General features: G+C 43.3%; 1 non-coding gene across 1 annotated transcript; it reads right to left on the bottom strand.

Annotated features, from left to right (window-relative positions):
- Window positions 1-1086: 1086 nt before the first annotated feature.
- TRNAA-AGC (transfer RNA alanine (anticodon AGC)) lies at window positions 1087-1158 on the bottom strand. Its single transcript has one exon. It is a non-coding gene; the product is annotated as a tRNA-Ala (tRNA).
- Between the last annotated feature and the right edge of the window lie 7395 nt (window positions 1159-8553).

The raw sequence follows: 8553 nt of genomic DNA, 5'->3' as shown, positions 1-8553 counted from the left end.
TTGCCTTCCTCCACATCAGTTCTTAAGTCTCCTGGGTGATCTCTGTTACTGGGGGTCCTCAAGCCCTTTGTCCTCCTTCCCCAAGTCTGGTCCTTCAGGTAGCAGGGTGACTGAGTGAGAACACAGCTGACTTCTTGAAAGGCCACAGCACACTCACCATGATCTGGTGAAGCCAGAGGGAGCAGACGAGGGGTTGCAGACATGGCCAAGCCCTGAGGACCGATGGCTTCTTGTCCTACAGATCACGAGGGCTATGGGTGGAGATGCCCTCAGGCTTACTTGGAGAGAAAACTTTCTGGGCTCCAGAGGCGGGGATTTTCTGCAGTAGCCCAAGGATGGGCTAGTCACAGTCTCATTTAGAGGGCTCACTTCTTTTCCCTTTTTCACTTTCATCCTTTCAGGAGTGTACAATAGAGTTTTTCAGTCTCCACAAGAAGAGATGATGCTACAAGAAACCCAATGCAGATATGAAAATCCAGCCATCTTCCTAACCAGTTTATAAATATAAAACAACGTCTAAAACAGTCTTCTAACCATGTTTTCCAAACCACATTTTTTTTCATAAATATCTATTATTTATTAATGTTAACAAAGTAATGAAGATTTTTATTTAAAATGAATAAATATTTTCAAAATTTTCAGTTTCAGCTGCTAATATGGTAAATGTTGATCAATGTAACCCACATAAATAAAAATTCTTTGGCTCCTCAAGAATTTTTAAGCATATAAAGTAATCCTGAGAGTAAGAGTGAATTGAAGTGAAAGTTGCTCAGTCGTGTCCAACTCTTTGAGACCCCATGGACTATATAGTCCATGGAATTCTCCAGGCCAAAATACTGGAGTGGATAACCTTTACCTTCTCCAGGGGATCTTCCCAACCCAGGGATCAAACCCAGGTCTCCCACGTTGCAGGCAGATTCTTTACCAGCTGAGCCACAAGGGAAGGCGAAGAATACTGGGGTAGACAGCCTAACCCTTCTCCAGCAGATCTTTCGGACCCAGGATTTGAACTGGGGTCTCCTGCATTGCAGGCTGATTCTTTACCAACTGAGCTATTAGGGAAGCCCATAAAGAGAGTTTCCCAAGTGGAGATGCCAGAGATTGAACCTGGGGCCTCATGCATGCTAAGCATGTGCTCTGCCACTGAGCTACACCCCCTGACATAAGAAGTCTGAGAACCAAATGTAAGAAGTCTGAGAACCATCAAAGGTGGATGGGGCTGAACTGGAGAAGACTAGATTAGAGAATGTTCCACACAAAATAGTGTGGGTAGGGAAAGGCTCTCATAGGGTCACTTGATAGGAGCCAGAAGTTTTCAAATGTTTCTAAACCACCTGCGGGTGGGGGACGGGAGGCAAAAGGCCCTGAAGACAAACAATCTTCTTCCCTGCAAAGAGGGCTCACTAAATGTGAAATAAGAATGGGCTAGAAGGCTCCCTTTTTTTAAAAAAATCAGCAGTCCCTGAGCAGCAGAAAGATGAGATCGTCAAACTTTGCTGGCGCCCCCTGGGGGAAGATGTGAGCATACCACTATCTTTTACTGGGTTCCTTGCCCTGACTTAAGATTCCTCATGGTGGTGAGTCCTTAGGGGTACTGAAGAAGGAAGCCATAAGCCCAAGAGATCCACTGTTCTGCAACAAATGTCCCCAAAACTTGCAGTTAAGATAACAACCAATTTGTTACATCTCATGACGTTACAAGTCAGGAATTTGGTCAGAGCTCAGCTGGTAATTCTACTTCACATGGTGTTGACTGATTTCCCTTGGTGGTCCTCAGTTGGTGGCTGGGCTGTCCAAAAAGCCGATATGTCTTTACTCACATGCCTGGTACCCACGAGGGGACAGATGGAAGGGTGCGTCCAGCTGGGTCCCTCCCCTACTTCAGCAGTGTATGGATTTCTTCCATGTCACGTGAGCCAGGGCTCTCAGAACTGGCGTGTGTCACCCACATGTGTCAACCACTCTGTCACCACTCTGTTAGTCAGGGTAGACACAGACTAGTCCACGTTCTAGGGGAGAGTACAAAGGGCCTCCTCTTGAAAAGAGGCGTGTCAAAGAATGTACAGGCATCCTGAATCGGCCACAGCCGCCTCCACGTCTCTCATTTACTTATTCATGTAGGACATACTGAGTCCTCACAATATGTAAGGTTCCGAGCTGCATGATAGGGAAAGGGGTAAGATAACACTAATATTTATGTGCCAGTCACTGAACTAAGGGCTTTACCTATGTTGACCCATTTCATTCTTGCATTAACCTATTTTATGATAAAGAAACTGAAGTTCAGAGAAGTTGTTCAAGATAAAAGATAAAACTCAAAGTTGACCCAGTTTGTCTTGACTTCAAAGCCTGTGTTCTTACCCCTATGCTAGAGGGTCTTGTGTGTCTAATTTGACACAAGTCCTGCCTCAAGAAGCTCATGTTTTGTGAGCAAAGTAAGGTATATAAACAAATAACCACAATAAGACAGTAAGTGATAAACCAGCAGTTACAACAGTGTTCAATCTGGCCTGTCACGGGAGAAAGAGATTACTGTTAGTTGTAAAAATCAGAGGTTTTATAGAGAATAGTTCACACATCTATTTCTGGGTAAAAAATCAACTTAGTGGCTTAAAACACCATCTGATTATCACTTACCATTCCATTAGTTGACCTGGCAGTCTTCCTGCTCAGGTGGTATTGACTGACAGCCTGGGAAGCATGGCTGGGAGGTCAGCTAGGGTTGTCAGCTCAGTTCCTGGATTCCTCAGAGTCACTCCTCAGTTCTCCCTGTGGCCGCTTAGGTGGCTTCGTGGCACACCGGCTGGATTCTAAGAAGGAGCAAAGCAAAGCTACCAGACCAAATAAGTGTCATCCCCAGAACTGGACAGAATCACTTGTGTTTCATTCTATTGGTCAGAGCAGTTACAAGCCCAGTCATGTGACAATGTGCATGGGAACTTCACGAGGGTCTGGACTTCAGAAGGGGTGTTTCACTGGTGTCGTTGAAGCAATAGTCTATTAAGAAGAAAGAATGTAAACTGATATTTGAATGACAGTAGTATCCTTTTCTCCTGTTTTTACTTTGCCTCCCACTATGGCTGTTTCCATTTTAACTATTTGTCATATAAGTGTAAAAAATAAACAGTAATATGTTTTAATACTAGAAAAATGTGAAAATATAGATACCATAATGAAGACAAGCAGGGTTTTGACAGGAAGAAATGGGACCATTTGAGTCTTCTCTCTTTGTCAAGAAAGAGCAGACCAGAGGGAGAGACATGAACAAAGGAGGGGAAGTGAGGTTGTTTTTCATGGAAAAACCAGTGAGTTAGTCCATTGAGAAGGAAGCAAAGAGAGATAAGAGAACAGGGAGATCCAGCCTTGAAATACCAGTAAATATAAACCTTTATCTTTTCCTGATATCCCGGGCTGATTTCCTGATTTCAGGTAGCTCCTCTCTATATGATGGCTCTGAAGCCAGAAACAGTCCATCTCATGATGTTGCCATCTTCAACTCAAGGCCTCGGAGATGCTGCAGAAAGGGAAAAGCTAGGTCACTGGACTGTGCAGTAGGCTTTACCACTAGGTGTGCATGTGGGCAGGATCACTGTTTTCTTTGACTGGAGTAGAGTTAGCATCCTGTCTTGTGAGGTTGCTCCTTTCATGGTCCCCTGGCTGAGGAGAGCTGGCTTTTGTTGGGGTGTGTTTTGTCTGTGACCATTGGTACTTCTAGGTAACTGGCTTCTTCAGCCCCATGTTTGGAAAACCTGAAGAACTAACCACAATGTGGTCCTTGGTTCCCAGGTTTCTTAGGTGGTCTTCCTACTCTCTGTTTTATAGTCCACCTAACATTTGTTTTCTATGTAAGGTCTGACGTTTCTAGTTTTACTTAGCAGAATATGGTAAAGTACTTTACTCTATCTTTCCACAAGAGGAAGTCTCTTATACCTTTTAATACGGTTAATACTTACATATATAAATATTCCCTTTGTTCATAAATAAGTAGCAGCATAATATACACTCTGTCTTGCCCATCTAGCTTTGTTCGCTTCATAGTAGATGTTGGACAACACACAATGGAATATGTAGAGCTGTTCTAATTACTTCAGATTACTCCATTGTGTGGGTGAACCCAAAGCTCCTCGTTGACAGCCATGTGTGTCCATTTTAGTCTTTTCGTGTGACAAATAGTTCCACAGCGAATACCCTATACCTACACTTACATCTTTTCATACTTCTGCTCTCTTGGGATAAATTACCAAAACATACGTAAGTTCACTACCTCTTCATAGTATAACGTTTGAGGTTTGTAACTGACATGTTGGGAAGGTTTTGGATTTTAGTCTTAATAGAAACACGAATTGGCACAGGCGATTTATTTTCATGTACTCTAGACCAAGTAAAATTATCCCACCAGACTTCAGTTTTCTCAAATTTATTATAATAATAACTACCATTGTGTATGTCTGTTAAATTCTGAAGACTGTTTTAATTGCTTTATTTATTTCACAAAAGTATAAGATTGAAACTCATTTTATAGCCAGTGACTGGAAAGATTTAGAAAGGCTAAGAAAGTAAAGGGCAAACTCTGGGTGCAAGTTCAAGCGTGCCTGATGAAGAAACTCAGGATTTTCCTCTGATCTTTGCCTTCTGTGTTAAAAAAGGAAATAATACTGCTTGTCTCTCAGGGTGTTACAAGGATCAAATGAGATATTAACTATGAAAAGATTTTTAAACCATGACTTGTAAAGTACACATTCATCATGATAATCTCTTACTTTCCTTGAAAACACTTTGTGGACACCAGTGTCTATTCTCACTACAGCATTTAGTAATCTTCTTATAGAGCAATCTCTCATGCAGGTGGTTAAAATCACTTATTTCCTGACTCCATGAATCACTTTCTTTTTAGAGATGGTACTCTACACATTTTCTCTTCTCCCCGAGGACGTTGCCCTGTTCACTTCAAAGCCCCTGTGTTCTGAATGACGCACTATCTCCCTGGAGGTCTTGTCATGGCAATGTGACATCCATGTGAGACCTTTCCCATGTCAACTTACAAGAGCCAAAACAACTTGGGTGAAGTTCAAGGGTGCTTAAGGAAAAGGAAAAGAATATGGGTATGGGTGACGATGCTGTCTTCCAGGCTGATATGAATTAGGAGTGGGAGCGGGATTCTGGAGGATTTTCTGGTCTTTGTTCATTCTTTAGCAATGGTGCATCAAGTATGTATCTTTACCCACCATCAATTAACCAGGGGAAACAATTATTGTTACTGGAGATAAAATAAAGCTGGTCCAAGCATGACTCAGATTAATACTAATTCTCTGTTAAGTATTTATAACTTAATGATTGTTCTTCAGATGCTATTTTCAACTGTAAGAAAAATAACAAGCACAACAATTCAAGCCCACAAAACATGACATGTTGCAGATGAAAAATGGGCAAAAGGTCAGTCTCAATTAAAACAATCTGTTATTGTTTTCTGGTGTTCAGCTAAGCCCTTTATTTTTCAAATGTTAAATTGAAATACACATAACATGAGTTTGGCACTCAGCAGCCTGCTCTCCTCACTCTAAAGCCCTGCAGATGGTCTGGTGAACGAGGATTTTTCGAGTTCTCCCCTCCTCATTCACTCCTTTTCTGCCAAAAGGCTTAAACGTTATGTTACTGTTGAAGAGGATGCAACACAAGCAAACTGATGCTTTTCCTTTTTTAACTATGGCTGCTTTGTTCCCCTTTTCTGTATTGCATGGACCCTGCCATGTGCAGAAGGGACCACTCAATCTGGACCAAGTCCAGGTATCTTATCAAGATAAAACATTTTTTTTTTTGCTAATTATTTAACACTTCCACCTTTTCCCCACTCCTGCCTCATTCCCATGACATTCTAATGAAACAGAAGACACACAGAATGGTGCCACTTGTGTGGTTCCAGAAAAGTTCAATAGTTCCAGAAAAATGTTACTTTTCTAAAATGTCCTATTATCATTTTTTAAAATGGGCAATCAGCCCCTTGTCCAGTCAATTAAGAACTGACTGTATTTGCGAATATTGATTACTCCCTTATATATGAAGCAAGGGGCTTCCCTGGTGCTCACAGTAAAGAATCCACCTGCAATGCAAATCTATCCCTGGGTTGGGAAGATCCCCTGGAGGAGGGCATGGCAACCCACTCCAGTATTTTTGCCTGGAGAATCCCCATGGACAGAGGAAGGTGGCAGGCTGCGTCCATGGGGTCACAAAGAGTCTGACACGACCGAGCAACTTGGCGCAGCACAGCACACAGTGCATGTGAGGCAGGGTGCCCTGCTGTGGTCTTTGCTTTGTTCACCTTTCTGTTGTTGTTATTATTGTATACTTTCTTTTCTTTTAGTGGGTGTAGAACTCATAGGATTTGGGAGAAAATGCCAGTTTAAATCTGAAAGTCTTTTTCAGTTTTTTCCAGATAGTTTTTAGTTTTTTGAACACTTTTGGTTGGAGGACTGAGACTCAAGAGACAGTAGGAAGGGACAATGGCCTGAAGTTCACTTCATGCTAAAAGAACCAATATGTACAAGAATGGACTTAGGAGGGCATGTGTGAGCTCTGATGGTGGCTTTGCAGGCAGCACTGATCTAAGACTTGGGGATACCTATGGTCCATGATACAGGGAGACAGGCGGATGGATGGTGGGTGGCCAGCGAATGCTGTGGAGGACCACGGAGGGTGGTAGGTACTGAGAAGAGGAACATACAGGGTCAGTCACTCATTGCAAAGGAGATCCCCGCTATTACACAAATCTTGAGCACAATTTTGTCAAGAGCTAGAAAAACATGTGTCAAATTGCTGCAGAGACTATTAGGAATGGAAGTAGAGAAAGCCAGGGGCTGCTGGCAGTGCAGCTGAGGGAGCTGAGGAATTGTACAACTTTAGGTTGGAGGTGAGGTCTGCTGGGCAGAGATAAGCACCCTCAGCCCTGGGTCCACTTGAGGGATCCCAAGGGAGGAACCTCAGGGGAGCTGAAGTCCTACAGGAGCAGGGGCTGCCTCACAGCTCTCAAGGTGAACGTGACCCAATTTGCACACAGGGGTGGTGAAGCCTGGAATGTTCTCGTTACCTATTTAATCCAATTCTCAGAAACCCCCACAGGGTGGGTATTAACAACTCTATTTTAGAGATGAGTAAACGGACAACCAGAGAGGTTGATCAGTTTTCCCAAAATCACAGACCTAGCAGGTGGTGAAGCTCAGGTTCAAATCTATTTTAATGAACAGTGTGAGGTTTTCCTCTTCCGCTCAGCCCTTCATGGGGAGAAAAGCAGGGGGAGAGATACAGAAATAGCAATGAATGCCCTGAGGTAGGTTGGAAGAAGCTTTCCATATTGTCAAAAGCAAGGTCCCTTACTTTATAGAGTATTTAATCTAAAAGAGCTGGAAGGCCAAACTTCACCCCCCCCCCCCAACTAGTTTCCCCAAGGAAAACACTGGAAAAAAACAGATTATACAATCTTAGTGGGAGGCAGGTGAGCACAAATATTCTGGAGTTCATGATGGAAGAAATAGGGGTGCAGTGTGTGGGTGTATGCTCAGTTTTGTCTGACTCTTGAGACTCCATGAACTGTAGCCCGCCACGCTCCTCTGTCCATGAAATTTTCCAAGCAAGAATACTGGAGTGAATTGCCATTCCCTCATCTAAGGGATCTTCCAGACCCAGGGATTGAATCCACATCTTTTGCATCTCCTGCATTGGCAAACAGATTCTTTACCACTAGCACCACCTGGAAAGCGCTAAGGGTGAAGAGTAAAGAGAAGATGTATCTCCTGCCCACCATTGAATAGATCTGTGATCTGATAAAACAGTTTAACATCCTCTAGGGGCTCTGTGTATTTATGACAGTCCAATCATGATAGTTTCTCTCTGCGGCCAATGCCCTTCCAGGTACCACATACAGACAAGTTGGGAGCTGCCATTTGAGATACTGAACTGCAGTTTCTTAGTATCCTCTAGAGCCCAATGCAGCTGAGGAACTTTCCATCACTGAATGGTACCAGCAAGAACTATGAATTTTCAGACTTTCACTGGGAGGAACTGTGAGCTTTAAACTAGGTCCATTCAGCACAAAGAGTGGGTCGATGGTGAGAATGGCTTGTTTGCTTTCAGAACATGACCCGTGCTGAGTTTGTCCTCGCCTGCAACTCAGTCAGAAGGAGCACCTGATGGCACTGATATGCAAGAGGAGAGGGGACTTTCTGAGCAGTTCCTCTCTTCCTGAGGTCAGAGAACCACGGCAAATCAACAGTCAGAAAGAAAGAAGTGAGTCCGTGTTGCCTATCCTGCTGAGCTCTACGGAATGAGAGGCAATTCATTAAGAAAAGGAAGAACAGTTTTAACTTTGTCTTCTGAACCTCACGTGAATTTATGGTCCTTCTTCCACAGACCCTTCTTTCACTAGCATCCATCCCATAGGGATGTAAGCTTCTCTGATTCCTTCCCTCTGCTTCTGCATAGAATGGGAAAAGGAAACTTGGGGCATCCTCCCTTCAGTGAAGGAGGGAGGGACAACTCAGCCCCTGTGTTTACACATAAATA

This window comes from Dama dama, chromosome 15, assembly GCF_033118175.1.
Source record: "Dama dama isolate Ldn47 chromosome 15, ASM3311817v1, whole genome shotgun sequence".
Taxonomy (NCBI): domain Eukaryota; kingdom Metazoa; phylum Chordata; class Mammalia; order Artiodactyla; family Cervidae; genus Dama; species Dama dama.
Note: the sequence above shows the minus strand (reverse complement) of the source record. Positions and strands in the feature narration are given on the sequence as shown.